This window comes from Ostrinia nubilalis, chromosome 20 (assembly GCF_963855985.1).
Source record: "Ostrinia nubilalis chromosome 20, ilOstNubi1.1, whole genome shotgun sequence".
NCBI lineage: Eukaryota > Metazoa > Arthropoda > Insecta > Lepidoptera > Crambidae > Ostrinia > Ostrinia nubilalis.
In genome coordinates this window covers 11,150,520-11,167,243 of record NC_087107.1, presented here as the reverse complement: position 1 = coordinate 11,167,243, position 16,724 = coordinate 11,150,520, and the positions used below count along the sequence as shown (strand labels likewise).

The window sequence follows — 16,724 nt, the reverse complement described above, 5'->3', positions numbered from 1 at the left end:
ATAAAGGTCCTTAATTCGTTAACTTATAAAAGAAGCACAGGTTTTTAAGGGTTTTCCTTGTTTCACAAAATTATTTCTTATGTTTTGAGTAGTTGTATTATTTATTAAATTATTATTGAATATTAATTATTTTTTAACCAGAAACTTTTTGTAGGTAGTAATAAAAACATAACCCTCCTTCTGGCGCAGTTGGGTAAAAAAGCGTAAGTAGTTACTCCATGCAAGCATTTGGTAGATTTGTTGTAGGGGGGTATTCCAGAAGCTCCATAGCTCTGTTTAAAAAATTTCAGTTTGTACTTTGATTTCCAACGGGTACACTTTAAAATTAAAAAAGCATTTTCTTTCGTAGCGGGTCTCTGAGAATATTTGGTAGGTACCTGGGTATAAGGATAGAAATTAAATGTACTTCAGATATGTCTTCTGGACCCATTGGGAATTCGTACATGAAAATTGAAAAAAATATTTTAAAATTTCATAGACCCGATAGGAAAAGAAAAACAATTGAATCATGGACCTTTGAGAATAACCCAATGGGGTACAAAAAAAATTAACAGCAATTAATTAATCAAGATATTTCGATTTGAATAAGCAAATCCATAGGTATTTTTCTTCCTTAATTAAACTATGTATTTATTACATTGCATTTAACATTACACCTTCCTTTAATTTAAATAATTCAACCAAGTTCACTAATCGCAGATCGCAGAAGCAGCCAGCTTGTTACAAGAGCACAAAGCAAACAAACAAAATAATAGGTTCGCAAGGCCGAGAATTGCATTCCTGTGAGTCCACATAGCTGTGACAGTTTCTTACCGCTTTTTGGCAATCGGTCTGATGCGCAAGTCCGCCGCGCATCTGTCACAACACTTCACCTCTTGTACTGGTAGCAATGTGACGTGTTTAATCTTAGAATGTAATTTATTTTGTTTATGTAATTGTTTTTTTGCAAAGCTTAGCTTACACCTCGCGAACTGTACCTGTGACACCTTAGGTATCATATACCTATCTATTTAGAAGCACAAGGTGCATAAGAACGACTGACAGTGCAACACAGCGCGCCAAAAAATTCCGCCATTTTGTAAATAAAAAAAGTTGTCTTCCATTCCAAAGATATCTATGTATAGTGTATGGTAGGTACACCTATTCACTTAAGTACTATTTAGAAAGGCACGATCGATAACTTTGATAACAAACCATACAGGCAGCTGGTTGTAGGTATATGACAGGCCAGTGTCAATGAAAATGTTCATTCATTTCAGCCGAATGACGTCCACCGCTGGACAAAGGCCTCCCTCAAACACTTCCACAGACTGGTCCTGCGGCCCCCGCATCCAGGCACCTCCCGCGACCTTCACCAGATCGTTCGTTCACCTTGTGGGAGGCCTGCCCACACTACGTCTTCCGGCTCGTGGTCGCCAGTCGAGAACTTCTCACTATTTTCACGTCCGAGATACCGCAGTGTGTTACCAGTGATGACTTATGGATCTGAGACGTGGTCGCTTACTATGGGCCTCATAAGAAGACTCAAGGTCACCTAAAGGGCGATGGAGCGTGCTATGCTCGGAGTTTCCCTACATGAATGAAAATGTTACATAGTAAGATTGAATTATGCCAAGGAGGCTTCCAACTTCTAGTGCACGCTAGTTCCCTTACGCCTTTTTGTATCGTAGTATGTTATTATGTTCTTCTATCGTAGCAGTGGTCCCAGACATGAAGGTTCTCGGTTCAGTCCAGAACTTAAATGGAACATGGTATTATTCACGATATCCAGTTACTTGGAAGTATTCATTAGACGTCGTCGTCCTTAACTAAAAAAAACTTGAGCGCACTCGGTCGGTCTACTGAAGTACGAGACTATTTCAACCTCTCGTTCCCAACGTAGCCAGAATCTGCAGCTTGATCGCCAATAGAAACCCAACCAGTGTAGGTCAAGTTTGTGCCAGAGGAGTTACTGTTAGACCCGCAACGAAATTAATCAGAAGAACAAACGGAGGAGTTCGAAGTTAAGGTTCTACTAAAGTACTTACGTCAGACGGTTATGGTTTCCACAGGTCCTTAGTCCTTCGTGCATCCTATGTGATCTAACAAACTCACCATCATAGTTAAACTAGATCAATGTTCAAGGGAGCTGGAATGCAGGAAACGACATCTTTACTCCATAATTCACCCCCATAGAACCAAGTGCGATGGCATTAACACCATGCTCTCAAACTAATGTGTATCGATTAATTTAATCGGAACACTATTATTAGCTCAAAATTAACAGCCAGCTCACAACTTGATTTCAAAACTTGAGAAGGTGGAATACATCGCAACTTGTATTTTTTAACAAACAACGATTACGATGTATTGTTATTTTTTTTAATACGACCATTTTGTAGACATCCGTCTTTTCCACCGGACTACTTACCGTCAAAAAACGGATATACTTTGTTTACTGTCAATTTTCTTACCGGACCTACGTGTATATCCGATGCATGTGCACACCTTTATTATAAACCATACATCACCGTTAAATCAGGCGAAAAAATCGGGCCGTTAGTCCGTTCAAAAATACTGATGTTTACAAGAAGCCTACCTATGCATTCCTTGTTATTACTTTATGCTAAAGGTAGCCTATGATCAGACTCGGTAGAATGCATTGCTAATCTCGAAAAGACAACTCAATTAAAGACCACACACGATTGGTGCAACACCGCGCGGCTGAAGCGTCAGGCAATGAGGGTTTTCGCGAATGAAAAATCCGCCAGATGGCAATACGTAGACGCGAGGTCCAAATGCTGCATGATTGGTTATTTTTGACATGAAATTGACAGATATGTCAAAATCCACCAATCACGCAGCAGTCAAAAGCCACATCCACGTCCCGCCATCTAGCGGATCTTTCATTCGCGAAAACCCTTATTCAAGAAAATTCCATTAAAATGACGCGTTAAGTCGATTGCATTAGCAATAATATGAATACTGAGATCATGGAGTGACTGTTCTCATAGCTGTATGCATGAGAAAAGTATTTTTTTTACACGTGTTAACAGGCCTAATGAGACCCCGGGTGGCGGAGCCCTAATAAGACAGCTGAGTAATTGCTCTGGAAGAAACCCCATATCTCAATATGGAATTTAAGTGTAGTTTTTTAGTGATTACTCTAAGGATTCCCGAGATGACGGATGCTTTCAACGATCTTTTTTTCGAGTTTAAGGATGGATTGCCTTTTATTGTTACGGTTAATGTAGTTAAAACTGATTAGCAGGTTATTATCAAGATAAATTAATTACACTTTTGAAGACATGGTGAAAATATTGGCATGATTGAAAGTAACATTTTATTTTATTGTAATTCACAAGTTGTTACTACGCTGTTAAATGACTTATTAAAACAGAACAGACAGCAGCATGTTATCGATTTATTTAACGATAAATTACTTGTTAATTTCTTTTACAAATTGAGTTACAACAAGTAGATTATAAGTTTATTTAATCTGTGAATGTAATCTATGGCGGCCGATGCGCAGGAGTATCGATATGACATTATCTGTGGAACGTCACTGTGATGGAGCGATTGGATCGCATAATTTTTTTGCAATTTTATTTTTATAATATTTTTCTAGAGTGGCCAGATATTTATCACTGCAGTAGGTACTTGAATCCAAACGGTTGCGTGCACTTGATTTGACATACGTTTTCACTTTTTAATCAATTTTAATATGCCATAAGTGGAATTTGAATCCACGACCTTTCGCATGCCTACATTGCCCTGAGTTACGGAATAAAACTTTCTAATTTCAAGAAAACTAAAAAGTCGTGTTTTAGAAATGCTCATGTTTTCAAAATGTACTTAACATATTGTAACAGAACAGGAAAACTTAAAGACACTGGATTTTTAAATAATTCATATCCAGACAATTCCTGTGGTGTCCTATTTCCTGGACTAGCACCCATATAACGTGCAAGGAATATTTCAGTAACAACAATGCTATGAGTCAACATTACCAATTTTGGTGAATCACTATTGACAAACTTAGATGATAAAGCTTCTTTGCCGAAAAAATTCTTGACTGGTGACTTTAAAGTTCCATTACCGAAAACATCTTTGACTGGTGAATTTTAAAGACCTAGTGTAAGTAGGTACCTACCTTGTGGACATAAAAAAAACTTGTTATTACTAGGCACTTTTATCATCCTACACTCCTAGACTAGTGTCACTTTTTGATCGCTCCTAAAATCGAATCCCTTCACAGAACTAAGTAACTCCATAGAAAAAACGACGAAGCGAAGTCAACTGTCAAGTTTTGTCACTTGTCTCTAGGTCCCCGGGTCATTTAGTCATAACCTAAGTACTGCAAGATCTGCAACCCACTGTAATTCACTAGACCAGAGAGGCAAATGAATGATTTAACCTAGCCCTAACATTCCCCACGATGGCCAGACGAGTTGGGGAGGCAAACTAACGCACTTTAAGTACTAATATTTTAATGACTCATCAATTTCCCTTTCTATAAACAGTCAAGTCCAAATTGCTCACTAAATCATAGTTAAAAAAATATTGAATGAACCCATTGACACCATTGTTTTAATGGTATCATTTCTGTCACGTCTTCAACTTTGAATTCCATCAACGTTTTGTGGTGTGACTAACGTCATCTAGCCATCATCGATTTGTGATCTCATTTCAATAGGAATCACTGATTACTCATCACCCAAGTGATAATGATCACGTATCATCGATGGGTCTTTCCTGACGGTAAAGGATATGCCACACTGGATGCGGTCTGCGGTCAGGTCAAAGTGAATATAGCCCGTATCAATGTTGGTCATGTCGCAGAAAGAAGCGGCGGAGAGGGAGCGGTAGGCCTCGCCTGACGTTCCACCGAACCGTCGCCGACGTCCAGGACACCACAGGAGACACTACCATCTCCAAGCCCCCTCTTAAGGGTCCTCGGCCACTAGACACGGGGGTGTTTGGTGGCTGCTAAAGGAGGACCCGTGACGCAGTAGGTCCGCCCCGGGTCCCAAGCATCAGGGGGTGACACAAGTCGCGCAGATTAGTACTCACTAACCCCAAAACCCTGGGCGGTATGACGGGGGGGGGGGGGGGGGGGGTGATCGCCCCGGTTGCCAACCTATGCTACGCCGCCACTCACATGCGCACCGTTAGCGACGAACAGGGGAAGAAGTACCCTTGAAGCCAGTCGTCAAACAGAGCGAGCCACAGTCTGGGGCGGAGCCGAGAAATAATGTCTAGGCTCGGATAATAACTCGCAGTTCCGTCCCAAAGACTGGGAGGACACCGTCAGGTTTTAGTGAGTAGGCCCTGCCCATCTGGCAGGGAGAGCCTCAAATAACCGACTGGTTCCTCCGGGCCAATGGGTATGCAATTTCATGCATTTCCTGACGAAAAAAAAGCCCGCACCAATGTATGAACAACATTCAGGGCAATCGGTCAGCGGTTCGGGCACAGATTACTTCGGTTACTATTACTACTCGGGCAATAAAATCTGTCAGTGGTTGAGACAAGACAATCTTTCAGCGGTGCGGGTTGCGTTCTTTACTCGTGCCCGCACGGTCGCATCAACACAAAATGTATATGTATCTCCGCATCCAGTGTAGCAATTCTTAAGGGTGATAATATTCATTTACATAAACATTAACGTTCTAGCCATTTCTATCAAGGGTCGACAACCTACTGACCAAAATGAGATTGAAAACGAATCTGTTTTGGTGACGGATATAAAATGTTATGACTGCGATTAAAAGGCTTGGGGTTACGTAACGTTTCGTTAGGAATAGGAAGTGTAGTAAAACATTTCAAAATGCTTAAGAATTGCGAATACCTAGGTTTTTTGTCGATTATATTAGAATAGTCTTGCAGTTTTACTACTTTCTAAAGGCTATCCTTGCTCATTATAGGCTGAATTGCACCACCTTATTTTAACCATAACAATAACATTAACCGGTGCTTTTTGTATGGAGTTTCACAGATTTGTGACGTTTGTCAAAGTTATAGTAAGATGGTGCAACTCTGCCTAAGGTCCGGTTTTTTTGATTCGTAGTTAAAATAACCAATAGTGAAATTTGACAGATGTCAAATGACAAGTGGTTAAATATCAGAAAAAAATATTTTGCGAACAGTGATTAGCTTGACTTTTAGTACATTTTTTAACTATTAGTTAACATTTTGTTAATATTTAACCATTAGTAGCAAAATTTTATTTGTTATTTTAACTGATTCAAAAAACTGGGCCTTAGTATGACGTCATCTTAACTCTTCTGCTCCGCTCACTTGTCTTTAACTTTTTCTTTCGTTGATTGTTCTTATCACTTCCAAATGATCTATCTCTATTTTTAGAGCAATCTTTTAGCCACATTTTTCTGTGTTCCAATTGATCGCAACTCCAATAGTGCAAAAGAAAGCTGAATAGAACATCTCCACCTTGCCAGTGCTTCATCAGTGCGTTTTATTTGTTCCCCCGAACATGTTTCACAGTCGACCGCTTTTTTCTTGTACAACAACATCACACTATAACTTTAGGTGGTAAAATAGCACGTATTACAGCTGCATAAGATGCAAGGGTTTCGCTTGGTATGCTGTACTGTACGTAACATTATCCTGCACCTCACTTGACAGCGTTAGCTCTTACAATCGTGTTGCATTCCCAATAATTATGCCGAGGGTGTAAATATGTTTTCTTCTTTTTAACATTATGTAGCGATCCACTGTTAAGGTTTCCATAATATTATATCTTTCATGTTTATTACGAAGAATACATTTCCCTACCAAAGAATTTGAAGATATCCGTGAACACTAATAGCAAAAAATAATTGCAACAACTGTAGGTAACAATCTAAAAGCAATCTATACTAATATTAAAAAGTAACTCTGTCTGTCTGTCTGTCTTGCTTTCACGCCTAAACCACTGAACCGATTTTGATGAAATTTGGCGTAGAGATAGTTTGAGTCCCGGGAAAGGACATAGGATAGTTTTTATCCCGGTTTTGGAAACAGGGACGCGCGCGATAAAGGTTTTATGTGACAGACGCACGCGGGCGAAGCCGCAGACGGAAAGCTAGTGTTATACTAAGTCGTCCACGTAAATATGAATGAAAGATCTTCATGATTGTTTTCATTCAAGCGTAACAGTAAATAGACTTTATTATCGTTATATTCCCGTTGCATTTCATGCTTTTGATTTATATGTATTGAATTTCGTCTCACTTTGATTTATAGAATTTATAGGGTTTCGTGAAGTCGTCTAGTTACCGCATTGAAGACCCTATTCACTCACTTTACTGCTTATTATAACCTAACTCAAATCTAGGATAACTTCCGATCCGAGTTCTCGGTAATCTGAGTCAATAGGCTAGTTGCCTAAAAAAATTTTTTTAGTCCGTAATGTTTAATATCAAAAAATATTGGACACGTATATTTTTATTTGTCAATCTAACAAATAATTACATAGTTATGGTGCGTTGAAGTTGCGCACGACGTCACAACGTGCGGCATTTTTAATAAGCAAGCGTTGACGTCACGGGCCTCTTCTTATGAACTTTGGGGCGCTTTATCTCTTTAAATTTTCATTAGTTTGAAAAAGTGAAAAATACGTGTAGAGTATTTTTTGATAAGTTAACTGACGGACTAATTAAAACTCTTGCTTTTTGACCCAGGCAACATCCCCATTTGCAACAGAATTTTCTTTTTCGTTGCATCGACTGGACATGCAATATGCAGCCGAATTCGTGCCAAGAGCCGCACGATTTACAGCCCCGGTTCGACGGCGGATTAGCGTGCCCAAACCGTCCGGCCCCGGTGCCAAACTGCCAACAATGTTGGACACAGCTTGGGCACAGCTCGCGGAAAACGGTTTAACCCTGCAACTGGTATGGAGAAAAATAGTTTTCATTGGTTTTGAACCTTATGTTATCTTACTAAAGTTATAAAATGTGATTGGCCATCTTCATTCTGTCACCATCAGGTAAAAGCTTAACTTTACGCTTTTGTTTTAACCGTTACTCCAACGTTTACACTCCAACTTTTGTGTATCATCTTAGGCCAGTAAGATAGCTTTTACTGCGAGACCACCATTTCTTATTTACCAGATGTGTAAACCACCAGCTTTTGCACGGAATACTTTTCAACTGACACAGACGTCAAACCAACCTTTAATGAAAATCAAACCTAAGAGAAAAACCTCTACGGAGGTTTTATGCATCGGCAACACTCCCCACCCTAGTGCTGGAACAGCACTCACTATCCAAGGATATTGGGGCGACGCGCGCCGCTGACCTACGCCAAATTCCGGTCTTAGTTTTGACGTCCACGGTTCTTATGCGTCCGTCCTTTCCAGGATAGACACGATGAATAATCCCTTTGGGCCATGTATTACGAGTAGAACTTGGGTCCACAACTAACACTAAGTCACCCACCTGCAACGGCACCTGCTCTGAGTTCCATTTTTTGCGTGGCAGCATGTCTGGTAAAACTTCTCGCACCCATCTTTTCCAGAACATGTCTGCTAAGCGTTGCGCCTTCCGCCACTGCTTTCTCAGATGCAAGTCGGTGTCATCAAATTCCCCGATACAAGGCAGATTTGAAGAGCTTCCTAAAAGAAAATGATTCGGCGTTAACGACTCTCTCGTTGTCGGATCTACTGACACATGCGACAATGGGCGACTATTAACCATGTTCTCCACCTCCGCCATTAACGTCGATAGCGTTTCCTCTCTTAGGGTTCTCTCTCCGATGACAATTTTAAGCGACGTTTTTACAGTCCTGATCAAACGCTTCCATGCCCCACCCCAGTGGGGGCTAGCCGGAGGTATAAAATGCCAAGTCATGTTGTTGTTAACTCCCTCCCTTTTCAGAGCTTCTTGGTCTAAGCCGGCAATGCTTCTGGCCAGTTCCTTTTCAGCGCCGCGAAGGTTAGTCCCGTTATCTGAAAACAGGTGACTAGGCCATCCACGACGGGCTGCCATTCTTCTTAGAGCCATTATTAGGGAGTCTGTAGACAGCGATGGGACTATCTCTATGTTCACTGCACGAACGGTTAAGCAGGTAAATAATACGCCATACCTTTTTTCGCGTCGCCTTCCTACAGCTACTTCCATGGGCCCGAAAAGGTCTAGGCCGCAGAAAGTAAATGGACGATTATGGTGCGCCAACCGAGCATGCGGCAAATCTCCCATACGTGGAATTCGTAGAGTGCATTTTCTTATTCTGCACAACATACACTGCGACACCACAGTTTTCACGGTAGGTCTTAAGTTAATAATCCAATATTTCTGCTTTAACTCATTGACGACGGTTTCTTGATTCCCATGAGCGGCCTTGACGTGATGGTGCCTCACAATGAGGCGTGCCACTCTGTGTCTTCCATCCAGTATGACGGGCCTTTTCATCTCAAGATTAACGGCTTCTGCTGCGTCAATGCGACCTCCAACTCGAAGCAAACCCTGCTCATCTTCAAAGGGAGTTAAGGTAAGTAACCGGCTACTGCGATCTACACATTTTCCATTCCTTAATGCCGTGATCTCATCGCTAAAGGAGTCCATCTGCGCCTGTTTTATCAACAGAGATTCCGCTCGTCGCATCGTATCGCAATTCACATCACCGGTAAGTCCTCTGCACTTGTCAATAAACTTGAGTGCGACCGCCGTAGCCCTCACCAGGCGAAGCCAGGACGAAAAGCGATGCGGGTCAGGCACAGGTAAGGTTTCAAGTGAATTTTCCATAACCATAACGTAACCCGACTGCATTTGTTCTGTTTCAGGTTGAACCATACCTGCAGGCCATGATGTTTCGACGTCGTACAGGAAAGAAGGCCCCGTAAACCATTCGCCGCGAAAACAGTCTAAGTTGAACGAATCTCTTGTAGCCAAATCTGCTATGTTCATTTTGGTTAGAACATGTCGCCACTCACTCACACGAGTAAGCTCATCAATTTCACCCAGTCGGTTCGCTTCAAAAACTTTATATTTCCGTGTGCTATTTCTAATCCAATGGATGACTGTGGTTGAATCAGACCAAAAGAAGCGCCGTTCAGGAGCAAGTCGATGCTCCTTCCCAATCGCGTCCGCCAATCTTGCGGCCAGGACAGCAGCTTGGAGTTCAGCTCGTGGCACAGTCATCGGCTTCACCGGCAGTACACGACATTTACTGGCTGAAAATGCAACACAAATTTTATCACCATCATTCCAACGCCAATACGCAACCGCGCTCATAGCCTTTGTAGAGGCATCGCTAAAAACATGAAGTTGAAGGTCGCTGTAGTTTTTACCATTCGCAGCACTATTTCCTCCGGCCTCTACGAAAGTTGGTGCGTCTGCTTGGCAGTGATTCGGTATAGGGCTCTCCACCAAAGACATCTTTGCCACAGGGGCTTCAGTACTTGGGTCCATGCTGTCGTCGGTTGTTCGGTGGACATTTACGTAGCATCTTGGGATACGAATCTGATTAATTACCTTCAGCATGTCGATCCATTGGCACCATCTTGTGTAAATGTCATCGGGTATCAAATCATCCCAACCGACGTTTATCCTCCAAGTATCCTGCAGCATAATTCTTCCTTGTATAGTGAAGGGCGACAAAAATCCTAAAACATCAAACACAGACATTATGACACGCAACATCAAGCGTTTTGTAGGTTTGTCTTTACCATGAATGACACTCTCAGGAATCCGTTTCAAAGAGACATCAAAACCGAGTTCGTCTTCCTTCGGGTACCACATTAGGCCAAGAATACGCTCTCCTTGCAACTGTTCGTCTATTTTGAACTTGACAGCCACTGGACCTAAAGCCTCTTTTGGAATGCTGTCTAGCACGGCGCTGCTGTTGCTCGTCCAATTACGTATCTCGAACCCTCCCGCCTTATGTATCTCAATCACATCTCTCACTACATTGATGGCACTTTCTTGGTCCGGCAAACTATCGATGTAGTCGTCCATATAGTGCGAATTGATTATTGCATCAACCGCAGCCGGCTTAGAACTCTCAAAACGCTTAGCGTTCTTGTTCTTAACAAATTGAGCTACAAATGGCGAGCAGTTAGCACCAAATATTAAAGATGTCATTACATACGTTTTAACGGATTCCTTGGGGTTACTTCTCCATAAAAATCGAAACGCTTGCTGATCCTCAGGCTTGATCTTCACTCTTAGAAACATGTCCTTGATGTCACCTGTCACTGCAATTTTATTTTCTCGGAACCGCAGCATGACACCAAACAACGACAACAGTAAATCTGGCCCTGTAAGCAAAAAGTCATTAAGACTAAATCCTTCAACCTTATCAGCAGCATCAAAAACTAGCCTTAATTTTTTCTTATTTGGGTTATCAACACCAAAATGTGGCAATACCCACGTCCTAGGTGTGACAGCATCATCCTTTAGTTCCTCAGCGAAATCGTTTTCTAATAAGTGCTGAATTCTTTCCGCGTACCTAGATGCAAACCCTGTATCTTTCGTCATCTTACGCTCGATACCTTTTAGACGTCGTAATGCATTAGGGTAAGAGTCTGGCGTTTGACAGTTCCTGTCACGCCATGGTAAACCAACGTTCCAGCGGCCGTCGACAAGTTCAGCGCTCTGCTCCAGCATAGCTTCAGCGCGCACGTCATCTGCATTTTGACGAGGCTTACCCAAGACGCCCAATGAGTCCAAGGTGAATGAACGCCTGATCTCGTCGTGAAGATCCTGCAATAGGTGATTTTCAGTGGGATAGTCTCCGCCCTCTGAAATAAAAAGAGTAACCTGGGGAGAGGAGCGGACCTCACGTGGTACATTAATGCTGCCATGCACGCACCAGCCCAAGGGAGTGAGTGTTGCCGAAGGTTCATTCCGTTTCCCTACCCTTACCTCTATAGGGAAAAATAAATTATAATTATCCTGCCCTATCAGAATCTCTGGTTTGACATCAGTTTGACAAATATTATCAAAAACATCAGACATATTAGGATAATCGTTAAAATTAACATAACTCATCCTTTGTATCGGTAAGCATAATTGAGGTACACTTCGCGCACAAAAAGAATGAATTTTACCGTCCATACCCGAAATGTCTACGCTCACTATTGTCGCATCCAGAACTAGTTCATTGTTGGTCCACGCGCCGCATACCCGCATTTTCTCCCGACGGCCGCACAGCCCGGCGCGCTCTGCCAGCGCAGCACTGACTAAAGACACCGTCGACCCGTCGTCAAGGAGAGCACTCGTACTGATGATTCCATTCGGCCCGTGTATGCGTACAGGTACGACTTTCAAAAACACTCGCCGATCAGTCGAGTTTATGTTCGTGACTGTCTCCGTAGATGCGTTCTGTTGCCTTCGCTGAACAGTAGAGTCGTCGCGGCGGTTGGAAACTGAATAATGCAGCAACTTATGATGAGGTAAACCACAGTTGTCTACGTCGCACACCGGCGCAGTGCAAGTTTCTCTGCTGTGACGGGATGACAGACATTTGAAACAGAGTCCGCTGCGCTTCACGTGATTCCATCTGGTCGTACGTAAGGCTTTACTAAAGCGCTTGCATTCCAACAGCGTATGGTTCGCTTTACGACAAAACTGACATTTGTTGACATCTTGTTGTTCAGACTGTAACAACACTGCTTGCGGACGGTTGGTTGAAATGTCACGTGGTCTATACTTAGTCTGGTCGTAGCGTGATTCCATGAAGTAGGTATTGGACGTAGTCGATATCTTTATAGCTTCTTCTTTTATAAAATCTGATAGAATAAGCAAGCGAGGCATCTTTCCTTCCGTGATCAGTGGGAAACTAAAGTCTGACCATTTCGATACAAGCACTGTCGGTAGTTTTGCAAGTATGTTTGAGACTATGTTCATACCTTGTAAATATTCCTCTCGCTTCAATGCTCGAATGGCTTCTATCAGATTTTGTACCTTCACAGCAAATGGCACTATGTCTCTCTGGTAATCGCTCGGCAAGGGTGGTAATTTCTTTATGTCCAACAGTACCCTTGAAATTATCAGATCTGGGTTACCGAACCTCAGCTCAAGAGTAGACATAATAGTTTCTGGTGACGATGCGCTGATCAGTAGAGCCGAAACTGCCTCCTTTGCGGCTCCACGCAGGCATTTTCTCAGCCGCCATAAGTTCTCCTTGGGTGTGAAGTTGCATACCTCAGCTGACTCGTAGTATGCTCCTTTGAATGGTAGCCATTCCATCGGGTCTCCGTAAAACTCTGGGAGATCTCGTGGCGTGCATATACGGCTTAAGAGGTTACCGTTGTTGGTGTTTGCAGCAGAGGTAGCTGCAATGTCTCTAAGTGCAGCGGCCAACATGTGTACCGTGCCAGCATTTTCCATAGGCGCTGACTCTTGATGTGGTACTGAAGAGCACAACTTGCCCGGTTGGGGTCCATTATCGTGGACAAGTTGCTCATTTTCTTGCTGCTCAAGCCATTGCGTCACACTATCGCCATTCTCGTGAAGCTGGATATTTGCGGGATATTCATCCTCAAGCTCCGCAATATCCGCCTCCAACTGCTTGTCAAGTAAATCCATAGCAATTTTGGCCTTTTGTTTTGCAGTTTCGTATTCAAGCCGTTTTTTCCTAGCTGCTATAGATGATTCCGAGGCTTTAGAATTTGCTTGCACGACTGTACTATTATGTACGGAAATGTCATTTTGACTTGCCATATTTTGTACCTCGGAGTCGTCGGATGGCTGAATCTGAATCTCCTGCTGCTCCCTTCGAGTTGCGCTCCGTGTATTGACCATTCTGGGTGGCGTAAAAAACATTGAATCCGCTTGGATCCGGCTCGAAGATTTTAAACCACCAGCTTTTGCACGGAATACTTTTCAACTGACACAGACGTCAAACCAACCTTTAATGAAAATCAAACCTAAGAGAAAAACCTCTACGGAGGTTTTATGCATCGGCAACAAGATGCAAATGAAAGATTTGTTCTTTAGTTTCGTACTTGTATGTAATAGTAAATCAATCCCCGATAGCTCACTAGCTTTGATAATTTTGTATTGTAGTCACTACTTCATAACAAAATTGCTAGTTGAAATTTTATTGTTAATTCACATGAAGAAACAAAACTAGCTTATGTCAAGTTGAAGTCATATAAGAATGAAATGATTTTTCTAAATAAAATAAAAATCGGCAGATCGCATCCAAACATTTATTTTCATAAAGTAAAAACCCGATCAGTGAAAGCCAAGCTTGTCCCAGGGGAAAGTTAAACTGTCACTGTACTCGCAGCAAAATGGAGTTAATTTAGTGATCAAAATCAGTTTCCAAGTTCCACCACTACCCAAGTGGACTGGCTGACCTATTTCACCTGTGGTCAAGCTCACGAGCGGGTAATTACACAAGTGCGTTTGTCGCGTGAAATTGTATCGGTTCCTTAATGCGGCTGCGGGACCTGATCTGTATGGGGAACGCATGAGGAAACACGCTGATTGCTTCCTTTCTTAATAGTAAAGTCTGCTGCAATAATGTCTTAGTAACCCACCTTCTGGCGCAGTCGGATAAAAAGCGCTTAAACTAATAAAGAATTTGGATTTTCTAGAGCCTCAATAATAAGCAAATTTTAATTTCTAGTAAGAACTTAAAATTACTGAGCGAATAGAAGTTACCGATTGGGTTCGATATGTTACATCTCATAGTAGGCCTCCACGATTGGTGTATGTTTTGCGTCATTTGATCTGTGGAAGATCAAAAATAATTAGTTGAAGTGGCGGTAAAATTGCCACTGAAGCACAGAATAAGTAATAGTAAGTAGGTACCATGACTGAACTTCAGTAAATTTTGAGGAACGCTTGATGAAAAGTTTTTAAGTCAAGTGACATTGTAACTAAAACAAAATATTTTTAAGTCTGGTTGATTCAAAATAGTTGTGTTTTTCACCGTCTAACTGTACTCAACAAAATAACGCGCAACCCCAAAGTCGTGTAAGAACTATTTTAAACAATTTGCCACGAAACATAAACGACTGCAAATAAACCATAACGTAAATAAATCTAGGAAATTCTAGGTTTCAATTAGTCATAGGTATTACTCAGGCAAATATGGAACTTATTTCTGGAGGGATTTATATTTGGTTGTAAAATTAACATTAACAGCGACTTGTTGCGAAGTAATTATTGTGTAAAGTTATAAGAATGATATTGAGTTATGTCATACACCAACTTAGGACGTCAGTGATAAGAAATACGTAACTGATATTACTGGGTCTTCTGAAAAGGCGGATTCTGCTTACATAAATAATATCTCATAAATTATTTGATTATAATTATGTAGTTTTTCATTAGGGTAGGCATTGAGATGTAAGTCAGGCATTAGGGATTCACCAAAACTTAAAAGGCTGTGTCTTCTGAGTGAATAAAATTGTATTTAAGTGCGAATCTTTAATTATTACTTAGTATAAGCCCGCATCGCAAGTAATCGTATGCAAATATATTCAAGGCTAATTAAAATCAATACTTATCAAAAGGGCACTTCAAGTACGATTACGATGGCTCGTAAAACTCAGTTGCATTGCGAAAGCTGTTATACTTAGTTATTGATTCATTGAGATTGAGGGCAATCTCAAAGTCACTATTACATAATAAGTTTATATCGTTAGGTGACACTACCTACCAGAGAAAGACCTAAGAAATGGTCCAGATGACGCGTTTTTACTCTCGCGTTTCGAATTGCACGATTGTGAGATACTAGAGGTTCATACATTCCCGTATTTACAAAAATTACTATGAGGTCTCACAGTGCACGTAGACGCACAAGGCGACACCACGAACTAATCACAGAGCTCTATTCAACGCTGTGCGTTCCATTTGCTGCTTCACTTAATCAAGCGTCGTTTGTGCATACGGGCGTCAGTGCACATGCAGTCGCGCGTTTTTCCTATGAACCTCTAGTATCTCACGACGATTCGTAACGCGCGAGTAAAAAGCATTATCTGGACCAGCTCTCTCATCATCATTTTAATCATAGGACGTACTGTAGATATAGACCTCCCCCAATGACTTCCACAATGACCGGTTGGTAGCGGCCTGTATCCAGCGCCTTTTCTCTACCTAATAAGTTAATTCTTTCAGTGCAAAGCATAAAATCTTTTTTACGTATTTTGAATTGAAGCAGGATAACATGGTAAACCTTGACCTAGAAATTTTCAGGATCTTAGAATACAAAATATAAAATATTTTTAAGTGTATGTGATCAAGATAACATTTGACTTGTCTAGTCTATTCCTTAGTCCTTCGATTGTAACAGTGTAACTGTAGACCGTTCTAAAATTATCCCACTTATTGCCAACTACACCTAACCCTCCACTGCTCGATGGTAAACAAACGACCTCCCAAACAAAAAAGTAGAGCTCGCAGCACGCTCTGCCGACCAATACGCGATAACATCGCCTCACGATTGTAGTTAAATCAACTATGGGTCAACCCTAACTTGTGAACTACCCCAGGGTTACCAGCTTGGGAGTTTACCCGATTTTGAGGAGAAAGGAAGAGTTAAGCAAATATAAACAACTCGGTAGTATTTACACAAAACTTTATTAAACTTATGAATAACAAAATTTAAATTCTTGCCTGTCATGTAGATTATTCTCAACAAAAGAATTTATTTCGTAATTAATTGGGTAATAATTAGTTTTCTTTTACTGATCAATTATTAGAAAGTTGTATAGTGTCTTGATAATAAACTAAAGTTAACGATACAGGTAGGGATTGTCTTAGCTAATTTCTTAAAAAAACACATTT

At 41.4% G+C, this 16,724-nt stretch overlaps 1 protein-coding gene across 4 annotated transcripts in view; it reads left to right on the top strand.

Annotated features, from left to right (window-relative positions):
- LOC135081651 (calcium uptake protein 3, mitochondrial) overlaps positions 1-16,724 on the top strand; it is a 118,910-nt gene that overhangs the window by 509 nt on the left and 101,677 nt on the right. The window lies entirely within an intron of this gene.